This window comes from Manis pentadactyla, chromosome 2, assembly GCF_030020395.1.
Source record: "Manis pentadactyla isolate mManPen7 chromosome 2, mManPen7.hap1, whole genome shotgun sequence".
Lineage (NCBI taxonomy): Eukaryota > Metazoa > Chordata > Mammalia > Pholidota > Manidae > Manis > Manis pentadactyla.
The window spans coordinates 101,391,405-101,412,111 of record NC_080020.1 but is presented as its reverse complement, the minus strand read 5'-3'; the positions used below and the strand labels follow the sequence as shown (position 1 = coordinate 101,412,111).

The 20,707-nt window shown below is 35.4% G+C and overlaps 1 protein-coding gene across 9 annotated transcripts in view; it reads right to left on the bottom strand.

The window, feature by feature from the left end:
• The window catches only part of ARL15 (ADP ribosylation factor like GTPase 15), a 435,728-nt gene that overhangs the window by 136,736 nt on the left and 278,285 nt on the right, over positions 1-20,707 (bottom strand). The window contains exon 6 of one of the 9 annotated variants that reach the window (XR_008995006.1): positions 18,055-18,260. The exons of 7 other annotated variants lie outside the window; for them this stretch is intronic. The gene's annotated coding sequence lies outside the window, so the exon portion shown is untranslated. The remainder of the gene's footprint in view (positions 1-18,054; positions 18,261-20,707) is intronic. One more of the 9 variants, XR_008995007.1, reaches the window with a different exon arrangement.

The window sequence follows — 20,707 nt, the reverse complement described above, 5'->3', positions numbered from 1 at the left end:
ACATCTGTAATGTGTGTGTTTGTCACATATACATATTTTTTAAAGTAAATTTTCTGTTTTTTTAAAAACTTAGAACCAATAAAGATAAAGGGGAAATGGCTAAATCCCAGGCTGATTTGGTATCTGCAGAAAAACATGATAGCACTTTCCTGCCACTAAATGGAAATGACCCTAGGGTGAAACAATCCTTTCTTTGTGAAGCAAATGGAAAGTGAGGATAACAACTGAAAACTTACGTTCACCTTCACCTGAGTCCTTACTATCTGCTGGCTGAGTACACACATATGATATGGTTATAGAGAGACAAAGGGGATTAAAAAAAAAGCAGACAACAGTCACAAATTGAAAGCATTCCTCATGCCAAAAACAGCAAACCTAATACCATGGCTTATGAAGAAGGAGATTCTGTAAGGAAACAGAATTTAATTCAATTTCTTAAAATTAATTGGAACCTTGAACAAAACATGTTAAATTGATATAGAACCCGAGGCAAATTTCTAATATATCATGATCACATGTTCATGAACACAGATTTAAAAATCAAAAAGTGCCAGGTGCCATGCATACCACATGTGGGTATTTTTTAAATAAAAAAATGCAATAAAAGCAATGCAAAGTGATAATCACTTTTTCTTTCCTCATTTTAGTGTGAAAGATCCTATACTTCATGCAGACTTTTTGTTTGTTTTGATAATTATAAAATCTGATCACATCAGTAAGAGAGCCAATTCCCAAGGACAAGCTGACAAGGATGAGAATTACAATATGTTAATCTAACATCTTGTACATGTATACGCTTATTACATCTTATAAGGGTAACTAATTTCTGGGAATATTTTACATGTCATAAAAACCAGGATAGTGTGAATCTTCTTGGCACCTTTTCTTAGAAATATTTATAGGACTTTTCAAACTGTAGGTCTCATTATTTCTTAACATCCCTCTTTGCCAGGAATATTAGAAATACCATCTTTCTATGATATCTCAGCATCTACCAAGAAGCAGAGGGCTTGATGGAATAATTTCCAAAAACAAAGAAAACCCAAATAAGTACATTTTCAGTACCAGGGTTATAGCCATTTATCAGACAAGCAAATAATTTCATATTTTACACAATTTCCTTTTACTTTTTATTAGTCACTGAGTTATGCTGAATTTTTAGATTTACTAACTTGTTTCAAATTTGGCAAATAACTGCTCAGTAAATAACTGCAAAGTAAGTAAATGAAAAAGGTTATATTCAACAGATACTAAAACTCAAAGTCTAATTAATAATGTCTCATAGCAAAATTGAAACTTCCACTTTATAATTATGTGTCTGACGTTCAAGAGAGCAAAAGGAAATTTTCTTGAGGGTGTAATGGGTGACCTTCCTGATTTCCTTAAAGAGGTTACATGGAACTGGAGGAGACAAAGCCTATAGCTACCAAAAATGTTGTCTCAGCCATTATGCCATTATTTTTGGAGTAGCACCTGTTCCTAAAAAATGAGGGGGGCACCAATAAATAAGTCATCTTAGGGGAGCAGGCTGTGTATTTGAGGGTTGTGAAAGACATGTGAACTGAGTTTACCAGAAGGCTAACATAAAGAATCTCCTATAGTTTCTACTGATAGATTTATCTTACCACTGGATGCAAAGGTCTCTTGTTAGGACAATAAACTATCCAAAACATAACCATGGAAGGCACAGAAATGATAGTCAACTTCAGATTTTCTTTCTGGATATACAAAATGATCTCACTTGTGACTAAAGTGAATTTTGTTATTATTCTTCCCTTATTATTTATTTCAAATGAGTAGGTCTGTGGTGTTAAAAAAAAATTCACATGGGTGCCTTTGGCCTGTAGTACTCTAAGGTGTGAACAGAAGAGAACAGAAAAAGAAAACGAGTTACCCAATATTTATAGACAGCAGGATCATGTTGAAAGTCAGTATGACCCAAAATCTTGCAATTAAAAAAAAAGCAATGAAGCTGTGGTTCTAGAAAGTTTCTGAAAAACTGTATCTCATCTTGTCTTAACCAGTTGAAGGCAATTATGATGGCGAGATTCCTTTGTATATTAATTACTTAAACTTCCTTAATGTAATTCAGGTGTAATCCCTGGGGCTCTGCAGCCTAGCATAGTTAACTGTAGAATATGGTATTTGCCAAAGGGGAATTAATTATGTTAAGAGAGTTCTACTGTGAATACCAACATGTCTACACTCACTATTTATGGTATAGTAGAAAAGTTAAATATGCTAAACTAGAATTTTAAGTTATAAAATTGTGCAATACTGTCAGTTACAAAAGCATGTCCATCATTTGGGTGAATAATATGTTTTATTTTTACTTTTATGATTTTCATGTATGCTTGTACCAGCTGCCACACTGAACCTGGCCATCTGTAGCAGAAGGGGGAACTTTTCTTACTCACTACGTATTTTACATGTCCCCTTTCCTAATCAAAGCATCAAATACCAGCCTTGTAAGTCAAACAAGAACAAACCATCCCCTATGTTTTGGACTAGACATTTTGAGAAGAGAAGTAATCATTAATGTATATTTAAGTGACTTATTCTAATACCAACTAGTTGGTAATAACCACTATTTCTATTGGGGGGCAATAATAATTTATGCAAATGATGATGACTCATTCCAAATTTCATTAACTATCCTAAAAAATTACTTTGTACCCCACATAGCCAAAGCAATCCTGAGAAGGAAGAACAAAGCTGGGGGGATTATGCTCCCCAAGGTCAAGCTCTGCTACAAAGCCACAGTAATCAAAACAATTTGGTACTGGCACAAGAACAGACTCATAGATCAATGGAACAGAATAGAGAGCCCAGATATAAATTCATACATATATGGCCAATTACGATAAAGGAGCCATGGATATACAGTGGGGGAAAAGACAGCCTCTTCAATAACAGGTGTTGGCAAAACTGGACACATGTAAGAAAATGAAACTGGGTTAGTGTCTAACTCCATACACAAAAATAAACTCAAAATGGATCAAAGACCTGAATGTAAGTCCTGAAACCATAAATCTCACAGAAGAATACATAGGCAAAAATCTCTTGCATATATACATGAGCAACTTTTTCCTGAACACATCACCTCAGGCAAGGGAAACAAAATAAAAAGTGAACAACTGGGACTACATCAAACTAAAAAGCTTCTGTACAGCAAAGGACACCATCAGCAGAACAAAAAGGTATCCTGCAGTATGGGAGAATATATTCATAAGTGACTTATCTGATAAGGAGTTAACAGCGAAAATATATAAAGAGCTCACATGCCTCAACACACAAAAATCAAATAACCTGATTAAAAAATTGGCAGAGGACCTGAACAGACTCTTCTCCAAAGAAGACATTCAGAAGGCCAACAGGCACATAAAAAGATGCTCCACATTGCTAACCATTAGGAAAATGCAAATTAAAATCACAATGAGATATCACCTCACACCAGTTAGGATGGCCAACATCCAACAGACAAAAAACAACAATGCTGGCGAGGACGCAGAGAAAGGGGAACCCTCCTACATTGTTGGTGGAAATGTAAATTAGTTCAACCATTGTGGAAAACAATATGGAGGTTCCTCAAAAAACTAAAAATAGAAATACCATCTGACCTAGTAATTCTACTCCTAGGAATTTCCCTGAAGAAAACAAGATCCCTAATTCAAAAAGACATATGCACCCCTATGTTTATCACAGCACAATAGCCAAGATATGGAAGCAACCTAAGTGTCCATCAATAGATAAATGGATAAAGAAGATGTGTTGTGTATACACAATGGAATATTATTCAGCCATAAAAAGAAAAACAAATACTATTGTTTGCAACAACATGGATGGAGCTAGTGGAGGTTATGCTCAGTGAAATGAGCCAGGTGGAGGAAGACAAGTACCAAATGATTTCATTCATTTGTGGAGTATAGCAATAAAGCAAAACTGAAGGCACAAAACAGTAGCAGACTCAAACTCCAAGAAGGGACTAGTTACCAAAGGGAAGGTGTTGGGGACGGTGGGTGAGGAGGGAAGGAGAAGAGGTTTAAGGGGCACTATAATTAGCAATTACAATATAGGTAGGTAACAGGCAGGGCAGTACAGGATAGAGAAGACAAGTAATGACTCTGTAGCATCTTATTATACTGATGGACAGTGACTGCAATGGTCAGGGGGCAAGGACTTGATAATATGGGTGACTGTTGAAACCACAATGTTGTTCATGTGAAACCTTCATAAGACTGTATATCGATAATACTTCAATAAAAAATTTGCAATCTACTTTATAGTCACATGTATCAATAATTTCATAGTCCTTTTCTACTTTTAAGTATGATAACAACCCCAGTGTCTCAAAGGCTTTTTCACCGATTTGGGTATTTCTCTTCTCCTATTCTAAATTCATCTGTTCAATTTACTCTCATGAGAGTGGGCCTGATTGAGGGGCCAATGGTTTTTAGTGCATTAAATAAATTTTTAAAAAATTAAATGCTTCAATATTTTCCAAGTTCCTAATAGTTTGTTTAGATTTTCAACAACATGAGTTCTTTTTTAATATTTATTTGCACTACCCAACAGTTACTTGGTGCTCAATCCATTGAAAGCAAAGAGTGGGTTGGATGTTTGCCTTTAGATATACTGAGTATTGAGTATACAAGACATGGAGTGGACTGCATTAAACAGATATTTTATAGTGTAGGCTCCCAAATGATACTGCCTGGGTTAAAATCTCAGGTCCAGCTTACTTGCATAACCTTGGGCAACACCCTTAAAGATTTTTCTCAGATGTAAAATGGAGGTAATAATAGTAACGAGTTCATTGGGCTGTCAGGATTAAATGAGACTTTATTAAGAGCCTGGCACAATGCCTGGAGAAGATTAAGTTATAAAAACCATCACTGCCACCACACCCAGAGAAACATGCTAAAGAGGAGTCGCAGCGCAGCTTTCCAAAGAGCTAATAACCTCACTTTGGAAGTACTGGAAGCCCCACCCTCCAGAAACACAATGTGACATACTAAGAACATGTAACTCATGTAACATAAACACACATACATAGGATTCTTATATCACACAGTCAGTGAAATGACATAAGTAATGGAGTACTCACATTAAAAAGATTTTGGAAAATGAAGGACATATTTGGAAAAGCACATCAAGCAGTGAGAAAAGCCAAAGAAGCAGGTACTGACCAGACACAGATGGGTTTTGCTACAGTGTTTTCAGTGAGGGGAATAACATTTTTAAAAATACTATAAAATAAAAGATTGTGGACTGACCCAGAGACACAACACATTACCACATATTACTATCATTTCTTAAGAGAAATGACATTAACAGAAACTTTGGGAGGACATAAGCTCAGAATAAAGAATAATCTTTTACATTGTATGTCTTTGGCTTTTAAAATCTTGAAAACATTAAAACACAGTGATGTAAGAGGGACTGACTGGACATGTGAGAAAGCTATATTAGCTGAGAGCTGAAGCCAGATATATACACATCTGAGGAAAGACAATTCCAAGAAGAATTGTGAGCAAGTCCCAAGGTACAGAGGTAGCAATGAGCTTGACTTCTGTGAAAATGAAACTAGTGTGATGGGAAAACAAGGGAGACACATGAATGGGAGTTAGATTACATTTGACCCTTAAAGAACATGAGTTTGAACTGTTCAGGTCCACTTATGGGCCAATCTTTTTCAATAAATACATTGGAAAAAATTTTGGAGTTCTGTGACAATCTGAAAAAACATTTTATTTTCTCCTGCTAACTTTATTGCAGAAATACAGTGTATAACATGCAAAATATGTGTTAATAGGCTGTTTATGTTATTTTTAAGGCTTCTCGTCAAGAGTAGGCTTTAGTAGTTGAGTTTTTGGGTTATTCACGGGTTTTCGCCCGTGCAAGAGGTTGGTGTCCCTAGCCCCTACGTTGTCCAAGGGTCAAACCATACATAAAACCACACAGGACATGGTAGGAAATTTGGATTTGACTCTAGGGATTATAGGAAGTCTTGAGATAGGCTTAAGCAGGGATGTGACATGATAATCAAGCAAGAATTAGAAGAAGGATCATCTACCTAGGTAAAAAATAAAAAGAACTGAAATGGAAGTAAAATCAATTCTAATACTTGAACCACACTAAGTGGTTGAAAGTGCCATTCAAGGTATTCAGATAAATGAGAAGTAATGATTAAAGGATTAGGATCAATGTTAAAGTGAAGAAGAGGGTGTGACAAAAGAACAGCCACTTGGAAACTCTGATGAATGCATATGGTGGATACAGAGACAGCTTAGATGTGGAATCTACCACGTCATGTGGTGGGATGAGATGAACTGTCTGAAACAAGGGATACTGAATCAGTCCCGAGGGCCTGGGGCTGTGTTAAGAAGACATGACCAATCTTACACTAACAAAGGTTTAAATTGTATTAGTAAGGCACTCATAATCACAAAAATGCTTTATGCCACACAAAGAATTTTCCAATAATCATGCCCAACCTACTGAAACAGACATTTAAGACTATCTAGACTAAAATTAATTCTGTGAACCACTCTCATGCACCACCTGGGAAAGATAACCCCGTGCTGAGACCATTTAAGTAATGCCATCTAGTTCCTGGAACCAGCAGCTCAAATGTCACCTGGCCACTCATTCAGAGTAGATGAATAGATGACATTCTATTTCAGGATCGCAAGATTTTAGAAGAAGTCTTGAAGAAAACATGAAAGTTTTATCTTGTGTAGGCACACTGTAGATAGAATATGTGGCCTTTGTGAGAAAGGAGGACTGTCCCTCCACCCGAGATCACATTTGCCGAGCTCTCGAGGCAGTGTTCTGGGGGAATATGCCATGTGGCTTGGTGCACTGGTGGTATTATTCATTCAAGAGAAAAGTTACTTTACGGAAGACTTACTCAGAGCTGCGTTATTTAAAAGCCCAACTGAATGCCCCATTCCTCTATGAAACAAATTTCAAATTACACCACCCTTCATAGAAATAGCAGTCGACATGCTCTTGCTGTCATAGTGATTTTCTCAAAAATAAGAAAATTTCCCTCCACACTTTGCAAAATGCAAAAATGAATTGCATTTTCCCCCTCACATAGACATCTCCCCTAACTGCTACCCACACCCACCCACCAGATTTGTAGTACCAATGACAAAGCTTTTCCTGGGTCAGTCATATTGGAAGGGAAAAAGAGGTTAGGAAAATTTGTGAAACACTCAGTTTGTAAGGAAAATACATGCATCAAAAGTCCAATTATTTATTGTGTATTGTTACAGAATATATGATTGGCATTACTGAGGTAGAGAGGTCTTTCTACTTATTAACAGGAAAGACATTTTCCACATCATACTAGCTTACATGAAATAAACTCTAGAATCTACTCCTCATTCCCTCTAATGTCTCAGGATTTAACATGGGAGGGCTTTACCCTTACAATGGGAGAAATTTAAAAGATACTTTTCTGGCTTTTACATTTTTCTTAGGTCTTATTAAACTGTTTTTGTTTATTCCTTATTTCTTTTACATCTATACTAAGGGCATACTAAGGTACAGTGACAATTAAAAGTAGAAATTTAAAAAGTAGATAATTAAAAGAAGGAAAACAACTGCAGGAAAACACAGAAAAAAATTCTAATAATGCAAATAAAACCACAGGATGAAAGAAGAAATTGATTAAATTTGGGAATAGTGAATGTTTCACAACAATTAAACCTAAGGGATATGGAGGTTTGTTGTTATTACTTTAATCATACATAATTAGCTAGTTAAATTCCTAATTCTTAAATCAGAATTAAACTGAAAGTTGTGTTTACCGACATTTTTTTTTGGATGGTCAATAATTTTCACTTTTTGTTTTGAATTGCATGCTATTTCTTGGGTTGAATTGAAGATTTTGGTTAACATTTTACTTGATAGCTTTATTTGGACAGGTAGGTATGTCTGTCATGTGTACATATGCATTTGTTTTTTATGCATGTGTAAGTTGGAATCTACACAGCTTTATCAGGTAAGGGATTATTCCAACAGTGTTCAGAAAATGTGTTCAAGCAATTGAAAACAATTACCTTAAAACTGTATGTATTAGTGCTGTAGAATATTTTACTAAGAAACTACCTTAGAACTAATAACTTTGAATGGCACCTTACTTAAGATATTATTCTAATTTTACTGAAAAATATTAGCTTTAAGGTCTGCCTTAGGTCATCTTGCCAGGATTCTCTCAGAATATTTCAAAAAGGGGAGGGAAGGTAGAGTCAGAATTTTATTGATCATAAAGATGCCCCAGTTGTTTTCACTAAACTTAGAGGATTAATTCATTTCACTGTGGATTAATTTGACTCCCAGAATGAGTGTGAAAAAGAATAAATCAATGCTATCAGAACTGCCTGTATAACACCTGCTAAAATAAATTAATGGGTTTTACAACAATAATAACCAAACTAAGAACCTTGATGCTCTTAACCTCTATACCTCAACTACGTGAATCTTCAAACTGACTACAGACCAAGAGAAAACAAGTATTAAACTATTTAGACTCATTCCCTTCTACTACCATTAATAAAATATATTCAAACCAAAGCTATCATTAAAGTAAAAGGTGTTAGTCTATCCAACTGCTATGTAAATACTTCTGAAAATATTTCTTCTCTGTAGGTAGGCATAACACATTTCTGAAGTAAGCATAATTTGGTGGGTCAGAAAAGAGACAACTTATTTGTAAAAGTCAATCTGTAAAGTGAAATACTTTGGGGATGATTTAATCTAAATACTGAAATTCTAACAAATCAAAACATGCTTTCCTTAAAAGAAAACAACTTTTAGCCTGAGAACATAGGTTAGATATGTATACCAATTGAAACAGGGTAAGTTAAAAAAAAACTGGTTACTTAATTATAAAAAATGTATTTTAAGTTCTGACACATATTGAGTCATTTGCTCCTCAGTTATAAGCAAGTACTTTTGAGAGCTTTATAAAATCAGTTCACAGTTTTGTTAAACTCACAATGGTAAAACATGAAGAACTCAATCCCACATGAGTAGTTATAATATCAAATAAAGGAACTGTCTGGAGGAAAAATTGTACAGACACAGTAATCAAATTCCTGTACAGGATTAATGGATGACATGTAAGCCAAGAGATGATTCATTTTATTTTAAAATTAATTACAAAGTCCTTGATTATTTTAGAATGAATCACATATCCTTATAATTTTCCTTAGGCAATAGCAAAATTAAGGAAATATAACTATGATATACTTGGTCATCAGAAATATAACGGAAGGGAAAAATGACTCTTTTGTGAAGTGTACCTGGTTTTCTCCAAAGCAGGATGAGTCAAATGAAGTTTATGTTCATCTTCTAAAAGAAGGAATATCCAGGAACTAGACTATCATTAGTAAATTAGCAGATGTTTAAGAAATATCCAAAGACAAAGGAATGATAAAACCCACTTTTAAATATTTGAGAGATGAATGTCCAATTCCTATACATTTATTTTAGCAAAATCATATTTAAAATCTTTTGTTAATATATTTGAATATATAAGAAAGGAAATAAAAGTCCACTGAATATTCAGTTGAAGAAAATGAACTGAAGTGTACCTCCTTACCTTTAAAGAAAAAAATAAAAGCAATATTGATCCGGTCTAAGAAAGATTCTAGGAATCAAAGAAAAAAAAAATCAAAGAAAATCATCAAATTATTCAAAATGAAATATACCTTGTGTAAATTACATGTTTTATAATGACCACACATTATTTGCAACATTTTCAATATTTCAAATAAAAGTCAGCCAATAAATCACTTCATAGTCTTAATAATATCTGGCATAGAAATAATGTCAGAATACTTTCCATTTAAAAAACAAACTTGGAAGACATATTCACTTCAATTTCTACTGCTACATTCCCAAATACTCCAATACTGACAAGAGGCAGACGTCTTGTATTTTTCACTCTTTACTCAGATACGAGAACTCCGAAGGTGCACCAAGAGTAGGATTCTGTTTTCCTTCGTATCTATCTATAGCTTGTATAAGCTGAGTGAGAGGCACCTGCTGAAGTTGTTATATGATTAATGTGGCAGATGGGGACAGGGGCTGGGATGAGCTCTAGTTTCAGGCTAATAAAAACCTAATTATTTCAGAATCAAAATGTACTACTAATTTTTAAAATAGTCCAAAAATGGAATGCCATTTTGACATTACAAATTTGAGTTTCAAAATTAAATGAATTTAGTGTTGCATTTCACACTGCAGATTACATATGAAAAATGATTTCAGGTGGGGTTTTGCAGCACCTCCCAATAGGTTTAAAGACACAAGGTTCAAAATGATGATTCTGTTTATTAAGTGTTAATTTATACAAAGCATTCATCATGTATAAACAAGAATGTACTTTGTTTTATAATTAAAACTGGAAGTAAAGCTATGTTGAATATATATATACATCTCATAAATAACTATTCTTATTTGCCAGAAATAGCCTGCTTTTAGGTTACTCCAATTCTATCTTAAATGACACATAGCCTAAAGTCATAAAAAAGAAACAATTATAACAAATATTTAAAGTCTTTATCCTTGAAATAAAATACATGACTTTTCTAACTACAGATAAATAAATCTCTCCAACTGTTCAGTGCATATTTCTCAATCACCTTAAAAAAGTAAATAAAATTATTTTTAAAGTACACATTTATTAAGTTTCAAGGAAATAGTTTATCTTATGCTTTCTACTTTTTATTTTTCTATTTAGAATGTACTGACCTTAGTAGTATCTCCCAGCATAAGGAAAAAGTTTAGTTTTTTAAAGAAGAATGATGGCCAATAAAGAAGTTTAGTAAATACTTATTTGAATGCAATGTGCAGAGTAGTAATCTATTTTTTTATTCACACAGATCAAGGTGATCTCTCTGTGGACACTAAAAACTAACCACTGACCTACAAAAGCAATAGCTAAAAGTAACCTATGTGATACCTAATGTTTCCATTTTAATTATCATTATTTTTTCCTTGTCCAGTAAAAATAACATATACTCTAGAAGTTATTTAAAAGATTTTAGCATACTTGACCCTGGAATCCTGGCAACCATTGTGAACTTAAGGACAATGATGGTCTTTAATAATGAGAAGCCGAAGCACCCTTGAAAGTGGGTAATCATCACTTAAAACGCTTCTTGTGTTTTTACCTCCATTTCATCAGAGTTGTTATGGTTTTAAATATATTATATTAGTAACTCAAGAGCACAGAGTGCTAGGCTAACAAACTGAAATAGGCCTATCATTTATCCCTATTGCTTTTTGGCAGCAACACAAACTTTTTTTATCTGTAGCATTCCAAATACTCCAGCCATTTTTCACTGAGGGATTAAATTATCTACCATAATCCTCAAATGGTTATATATTTAAGATATAACTTTCTGCTTAATAATCTACTTTGTTGGATCAATATCTGGAAATGCAAATCAATCATACTTTGGTAGCCCACTGACTATATAACATCTATGTAATTAATTTAATACCTAGCACTTTATGGCTCATTACAGCAATGGATATGATGATGAAATCACAGGAGAAGCTCTCACGTGAATCTAAGGAAAGTGTCATTATTCCTAAAAAGTTTTTGCTTATTTATACCTTACTGAGAGATATCAAGAAAATTTTATTTTATTCAAACACTATGCACTGCAATAATGGCATAATAAAGACACAAGACTTTCCTGGACTAATCTGATTCTCTGCAGAGCAGATGCAGTTAGTACTACTTAGTTGGGTCTAGACAAAATATAAGGAGATTAACTTTAAAGTGTATCTTTGCCAATACTCTTGTGATGGCTTGGCAGAGGATTTCCAAATTGACAACTCAATTGCCCCGAGCTGAACTTAAGTTTACTTGATTAAAAATAATAAACTATGAAAACCTACATAAAATCCCTAACACAAGTTCTACCAAGTCTACCATCTTATCCTTTTTTCTCTGACAAATCAAAATTCAAGTAAAAGCCAGTGTAAAATTGTTGACAAAACAAAATACTTACAGGTAATTGAATCATTAAACAGAGGAGCAAACTTAAATTGAAATTATATAAACAAGACTTCTATTTTCTTCTGTCTTATTCCATGAATTTACATGTGAGATTAGTGATAATGCAATATTTATAATTATTGCTTTTGTTAAACAATACAGATTGGTCTTTATAAAATATATATATATAAATCACACCCACAGATATATAATGAGGGACAATCAGATACTGAGATATTGGTTGCCTCTGGAGAGATCATTATCAGTGCCATAAAGTCACACTCCATTTACAAATTACAAATTCATTTGAGAAATATCAAAGATTTTCTTTTGATGCAAAATTAACAGTACTGGTTTCAGGTTCTTTTACAAGGTTAGACACTCGACATTCTTCATCCATACTTTGTAGAATCAAAGGATACTCTAAGATGCAATAAACTTCTTTGAGACCCACCCTGAGCCCCAAGATTGCCAGAGATTACAGACAACCATTAGGTCTCTGGGATTTCAGCAGTTATGGTGGCAGGGAAGAGGTGTCTCGCATCCACTCTTCCACCAATACATCTACCTCCCCACCTACTCATCCAGTTCTTCTACCAAACCTCCACCCCCATGCAACCACCTACCTAGCCTAATACACCAACATTCACTGTATCCTGTGATATCTGACAGAGATAGTGAGACAGTCCTAGTCTTTGGAAGTTCACATTTTTGAGCAGGGAGGAAAGATCTCAAAGATTACTACATGAAAAACCACACTGCAAAGAGGAAAGAAAACTAAAACCACAGTAGAGAAAAACAGAAAATGTAGCAAGAGTTGATATTCATCTTGTATGATTGTATGACAAGATATTTATCCTTATGCATGCTGTATCTCCATTAGTCATTCAACTCTTGTGTATGAGGTGTCTACTGAACATAATATGAAATAATATATAAAAGAAAAAAAGGATGTGATCATTTTAGGAGAATTGTGAAATTCTTCAGGAGGCAAGTTGTGGGTAAAATTGTAGTATTTCCAGAATGTCTCACCTGGCTTTAGTACATCTGCATATCAACAGGCGTTCAGAGGTGGAAAGAAGTATGGCTTTAGTGTATTTGCATATCCTCAAAGGTGGAGAGAAATTCATCTCCATATCAGTGGATAATTACCTGGGCAACGGAGGGCTTATCCATACCTGAGAGGTGAGTGGGAAGGCCTGCTTTGCTTCTGCTGGAGGAGAGAGAGATGGGCTGGACTGCAGTTTGTAAGCAATAAACGGGTTTTAAACTTTATTTCTCCCTTTGACTGATTTTGGTTTTTAGAGGTATTTTGCCCTAGGATTTCCTCTCCTTGGACTTACACAAGCAAATTAGTGAATAGTTGGAAATGAATACAAGTTTATTTTGAAAAATATATTTACTTTCTACCTTTTTGATTTCAGTATTCACAAGGCTACTTTCCACTGAAGAGGAAACCACAATAGAGCACAAACTACACATACAAAATTATAGGATAATATGGTTGAAACTGTGATCTATTTATTCTGAATTCAAACAAGAATTATAGATTATTGAAAGTACAAACATTAGCTTTAGTCCTCTTTGTATTTATTCTCTTGTGATCCACAGAACAGTTTTCACAAATTTTTAATTTTTGTTCTTCAGTATTATCCTCAAATTTCATCATGCATTAAATTCTCATTTAGACTTGTCTGGCATCAGTGGCACGTTTTTCCTGGCTTATGGCATTATCCAGATATTAGTCATGTTTTCAAAGTAGCCAAGGGCAGATTAGTAATACACGTTGTCCCCCTCCTAATGAAAGGAAGTTCATACTTGAACAGATGAAACACACACCTTAACTTCCAGTGAGATGAAAAAATGAAATAATCAGGTCTATCAAAAGTGAAGTAACAGGATGTTGAAAAAAAAGTTGCAGTTTTTGGAGAGTGCTCATAATTTCTGCCAGAGAAATAAATTTTTCTCACTGTTATGATGAAAACAATGCAGCTGAAAACTTGGATTTGTGTTGTTGTTGTTCATTGTTTCCACAAAGTATATATAAAACACAAGAAACAGTATTTTAGTAAGATTGATCACATGGTAACTGCATCTGCCACATTTTTTTTAATCCTCAGAGCCAGTTCACAACATCCAACAGAGCTTCAGCGTTACACTGAAATTCATTAACTGCTTTAGACTACCTGTGACAGACCCAAAGTTAATTTCCAAAAGCTTTTGGATGTCACTGACGTAATAAAAAGGGGAGGGTCTTGTCTAAATCATGTGGGGGAAATTGCTCGGTTTTATAAATGCACTGGCATGTGATTTTTCAACTAGTGTTCAGCTCCCAGCAATGGGAAGAGAGGGCTACCAGTAAGGATCTGTGTTTGTTTTTGCTTTGAAACTTCTATTGTCTGAGCCAGATTCTCCTTAGGACCTTATTTTATTCTGATTACTGCAACATAACTGCCAGTGAATGGAGAGCAGACTCGGTCACTCCTCTGCTGAAGTCAGCCAAGAGAATATTGTTGGAGAAAGTAACATTTGCCTCAAAGGCTTGGAAGCCAAGGGAAAAACTGAGACACATACGAGACAATAACATATAAACCAATTAAGTTAGCCTCTCAGGAAAATCATCTTCACTCTCATCAAATTTTGTATTATCTGGCAATATAAATTGAAAATCTATTTATAGAGTAGGCAGGCTAAATGTTTTGCTGCTAAAACAGAAGTAGTAGAGGTCACAGAATACAAAACCTTAGGAAACACGTTTTTTTCCAGAGGCTATTTAGCATGCTTTTGATATAGATTACTTTCTTGTCAATGGTTCCTTTGTCTTTCTTAAAACTACATCTGCACAACAACTAGGTCACCTTCAATTTCAAGTACAACACTGTCCATAAATTTAATTTAAGATTGTATTATCCATAATTACCATAAACAGGAGGCAGGTGTGACCCTACTGTCAAGCTGGAGGGCCTGAGGACAGGATGGATTAATAGACTAGCTAAACGCTACACGGTTTGTACTGACTACAGGCTCCATGAGCCATAATGATGACCTAGCTATTAAAATATTATTGCAATTATATGCTTCTTTAAGTAGTACTTCCAAATCAAGAGAGGTAACAGCCCTATGCCTCTGAAGAACTTTTTTCAGCTCTGGATTCCACATTTCAACAGTTCACAAAATACAGAACTTTCACAGAGGGAACCTGTCTGCAATGTATGTCCCGTGAACTCTTGAGTCAGAAAATGGAATTACTAGTTTGGAAAAGAAAAGCTGTGTATAAATGTCCAAAGACTGTCTGGTAAAATCCCCCAACAGAAGATTTGCTCTAGTTGATAAGTGAATTTTTTTTTTTTAGGTCTTGAAATGCAAAAAGGGTTATCAAGTCCAAAGAATGGACTCTTCCTAATATAGTGTACTTCCTACCTGGTAAATGTTCTAGGCCCTGTAATAGCCCAATCACTTGTCAGTTACATTGCTAAGGGGCATCGAAATTGGTAAGACAGTCGAATGAGTACGCATGGAAGGCCCCTTTAAAACCTAAGATTCTGTGATTAAAGGTCATACACTTTGGCAGAGAAGGAGCTAAAATCAGAGCTCAGATCTGTGCAGATTAGTTCCTGCAGTTCCTTTAACATCTGTAGCCTTGGAACACCTGACTTAACAAGTTTCCACTCTGACCCACTTCACAGAGCACTGAGGGCTCCCTTCCCATAGAGTTGATGCTGTTGGCTTGTGACAAATATCTAAAGTGACATACATATTCTGGTCCCCAGCCCTGAGCTCCATCATCTCCTACCACTCTTCTGTCCCTGAGAGTGGCCCCCCCGGCCACCATGGTGGCTCATAGAGCCAGCGGCTGTGATATCATGTCTTCTCGCTTTAAAAAGGCAGCTTTGCTTTCATCTTTTTCTTTTTTGGTGGAATTCCATACGAAGTTTCATTTTTAAAAAGGGTAATAGTGCTACTCAGTGCTTCCATGCCTTTATGCCTTTAGACACCCATCCTCATCTTCCCCATTCCCTCTGGCAAATGCCTATTCATCTCTCACTGCTCTAAAACAAACACCAACCCTTTCTATGAAGATTTCTATAATCCCCAAGGCTGAATTTCTTGCTCTCTCTCTGCTCCCATTCTATACATGCATATCTTCCAGCACTTTATACCTTCTAAAATCGTTAATGTTGGAAAAGCCTGTCTTTCTCATATTCAAATAGCTTCTCAATGCCATATATGCCTTATAACTCCCACAGTTAGCAGAGCTAAAATTCAAAAAGGCTTGAGTGAATGGCAGTCATTGATGTTCAGCTTGTAATTTATGACATCCTTGCATTCTACTGATGATTGAAGAGAATTCTCTAACAGTAGCCATGGTAATACTGCCCCTATATTTTTAAGTAACATTTTTCATAACCCCTGAATTATAAATATGAGTTTGGGATTCAGGAGAGAGGTAAAGGATGGACATTTCCTTTCGAAAATAATTTCCACAGACACAATGATAGACATCATGGAAACAAGAGTTCAATAATTAGACAGGCCTCTCCAAATCCCTTTTCCCAGCTCTAGTAAGGAGATTTCCCTCCTTCTCTCCTTCCCTCCCTTCCTCCCTACCTCCTTCCCTCTTTCCTTCCTTCCTTCCTTTCCTTTCCCTTTGTAACTAAGACTTCATTTTTTAACAGAAGAAAGGAACATTTAATACCCTGGGCAAGGCATATTAGGCATAGTGCATATATTATTTCATTTAATACAACACTGCAAATAAAGTTGACCTATGATTTCCACTTTATAAACAAACTATGAAACTTGGAAATATTCAAGTCATTCAGTTTCTCAGTACCAGTAAATCCTACATTGTCATTCCTATTGCATCTTGACTCATTTGTTTATTCATTCATATCAGTTACCAATTTGTTTGTGAAATTTATTAAAGTTATAATAAATGTCTTTAACTTATAGAAGTTTCCTGCAAGTACATGACTTAGATTGCGAATCTGCAATTTGTAATTCCAAGTTGCTTTGATTTTGAATTTAAAAGCAGGCCATTTTAAATCAAGCCACATTTTAAATTCAAAAGAAGATAATCATGTAATTTTCAGAGAGAAAAACATTCTATCCCTATCTGATACAATATATTTATAAATTATAATGTGCCCCAAACAGGTGTTCTGTGCAGATAATATTCATGGGCTATTTTGAAATAACACATTATGTTTTTAAATATTGGTCTCTACCTTGTCTGTAAAATCTTTAACATTGTTTTTAATATTTCTACAAAGATTAGTTGATATAACATAATATAACATTGGACAGTTTCAAATTTCTATTCTTTTTAATTTGACACAACTTTACTTAAAATTACTTTTAGCGAATTTAAGGCAATTTTGGATTTAAGATTTCCTTTTTTGGTTTTGCTTGTTTTTAAATGCACCTATATGACCAAGATTTCAGTGAGCCAAATTTCCGACTAAGAACACATTTTACAAGGTCCCTCAATAATTCAGAATGACTGCAGTAAACCCAATTATATCACTACTTGTTAGCTCAAGAATTTGGCTATACCACAAGTTACATCATGTTCCTGGAAACATAATTGCTTGGAAACAGTCAAGGTCCAGCTCACTATAGCTTGCCTACACCAATCACGGCATCCCTCCCTCAACACCATTATTATAAAGTACTTTCCCTGGACAGAGAACAAGCAGATCTTAATAACTGGATCCCCCAAGGTGTCACCACAGTTCCATAACAAAGCTGGGTGCTTGAAAGACTAGACTGGAAGAATGTTGAGGCTAGGAACCATACCCTCTTCATAATCTTCATCTAAACTTGTCAAACCAAACTCCAAAATTCTCCTAAGGCTTCCAGTTCTGTGTCTTACTCATTTACTATGAGTATAAAATTGCAACTTGATGAACATCCTATCAGATATAGACTGTTCAAGGCAACACATGATGGTAATTTTATTATATGTCAAATAGAGAGTATCTACCTTAGAGTCAGTCAGTCAGGAACCAAGAAGAAAAACCCACCTTAACTTGGTTACTACTTCAGTTTTGGCTTCTAGTCTTTAGGTCACAGAAGTAGTATGGGAACTGAGTGAAGCTTACCAAGGTTGTCGGTTCAGAGATTTTTCTGCATTTGCCTCTCAATCAGGAAGTGGCAATGAATTTTATTCACTATTTCTCTGTGTAATTCCTCATTGCGATACCAAGGTCCAACTCACCTGAAGGAAACACTATGATCAGAATAAAAGAATGGTCACCGTTCTGGGTGCAAACAATCTCTATAGTTCTTTCTGTCCTACTTGACTGATATTTCCTGGAATACATGACTGACTCCTTTCCTCATGCAAGGGTGCTTATTAGAATAAGACTACATCTGTAATAGAAAGAACAATTCAAAACACCTAAATTTTCACATAGCTCACTGTTTCCATGGAGGCTGAGAATAAACAAACCTATAAAAATATGATTAAATCCAATATTCTTATTGAGTAATTCTTAAGTAGTAAGCCACATGAAGTAAAAAATGAAGTTCCTGCCTACAAGTAGCATACAATTAGATTCAAAACAGGATCAAACGAGGACACTAACAAATGGAAACTCATCCCATGCTCCTGGCTAGGAAGAATTAATATCGTCAAAATGGCCATCCTGCCCAAAGCAATATACAGATTCGATGCAATCCCTATCAAATTACCAACAGCATTCTTCAACGAACTGGAACAAATAGTTCTAAAATTCATATGGAACCACCAAAGACCCCAAATAGCCAAAGCAATCCTGAGAAGGAAGAATAAAGTGGGGGGGGGCGAATCTCGCTCCCCAACTTCAAGCTCTACTACAAAGCCACAGTAATCAAGACAATTTGGTACTGGCACAAAAACATAGCCACAGACCAGTGGAACAGAATAGAAACTCCAAACATTAACCCAAACATACATGGTCAATTAATATTCGATAAAGGAGCCATGGACATACAATGGGGAAATGACAGTCTCTTCAACAGATGGTGCTGGCAAAACTGGACAGCTACATGTAAGAGAATGAAACTAGATCATTGTCTAACCCCATACACAAAAGTAAATTTGAAATGGACCAAAGACATGAATGTAAGTCATGAAACCATAAAACTCTTAGAAAAAAATATAGGCAAAAATCTCTTAGACATAAACATGACCGACTTCTTCATGAACATATCCCCCTGGGCAAGGGAAACAAAAGCAAAAATGAACAAATGGGACTATATCAAGTTGAAAAGTTTCTGTACAGCAAAGGACACCATCAATAGAACAAAAAGGTATCCTACAGTATGGGAGAATATATTCATAAATGACAGATCCGATAAAGGGTTGACATCCAAAATATATAAAGAGCTTATGTACCTCAACAAACAAAAAGTAAATAATCCAATTAAAAAATGGGCAGAGGAGCCGAATAGACAGTTCTCTAAAGAAGAAATTCAGATGGCCAACAGACACATGAAAAGATGCTCCACATCGCCAATCATCATAGAAATGGAAATTAAAACCACAATGAGATATCACCTGACACCAGTTAGGATGGCCACCATCCAAAAGACAAACAACAACAAATGTTGGCGAGGTTGTGGAGAAAAGGGAACCCTCCTACACTGCTGGTGGGAATGTAAATTAGTTAAACCATTGTGGAAAGCAATATGGAGATTCCTCAAAAAGCTCAAAATAGAAATACCATTTGACCCAGGAATTCCACTTCTAGGAATTTACCCTAAGAATGCAGCAGCCCAGTTTGAAAAAGATAGATGCACCCCTATGTTTATCGCAGCACTATTTACAAAGCCAAGAAATGGAAGCAACCTAAATGTCCATCAGTAGATGAATGAATAAAGAAGATGTGGTACATATACACAATGGAATATTATTCAGCCATAAGAAGAAAACAAATCCTACCATTTGCAACAACATGGATGGAGCTAGAGGGTATTATGCTCAGTGAAATAAGCCAGGCGGAGAGAGACAAGTACCAAATGATTTCACTCATATGTGGAGTATAAGAACAAAGAAAAACTGAAGGGACAACACAGCAGCAGACTCACAGAACCCAAGAATGGACTAACAGTTACCAAAGGGAAAGGGACTGAGGAGGATGGGTGGGAAGGGATGGATAAGGGCGGGGGAAAAAGAAAGAGGACATTACGATCAGCATGTGCAATGTGTGTGTGGGGCACGGGGAGGGATGTGCAACACACAGAAGACAAGTAGTGATTCTATAGCATCTTACTACGCTGATGGACAGTGACTGTAATGGGGTTTGTGGGGGGGCTTGGTGAAGGGGGGAGCCTAGTAAACATAATGTTCTTCATGTAATTATAGATTAATGAGATAAAAAAAAACAGGATCGAAGAGTTTCATAATGAAAAAGAATGCAAAATACCTAACAGTTTGCATGAAAAACAGAAAAGCTCCAGACATTACCTGCCTGATAGAGACAATAGAGAGAGTGTTCTAGGGGTTTTGAGAAAGAAATGATCATTCAGTAGGATTAGTAAAAAAAAAAAAAAAAAAAAAAAAAGTCAAACATCACTGGAGAGATGGGATTCACTAAAAGTTAAAGAATGGCCTCACTCTAAGTAAGTGGATAAAGGGTAGGAGGCAAGCCATGTAGGAGGAAACATATACAGCTTATTGGGGAACAGTAAGTA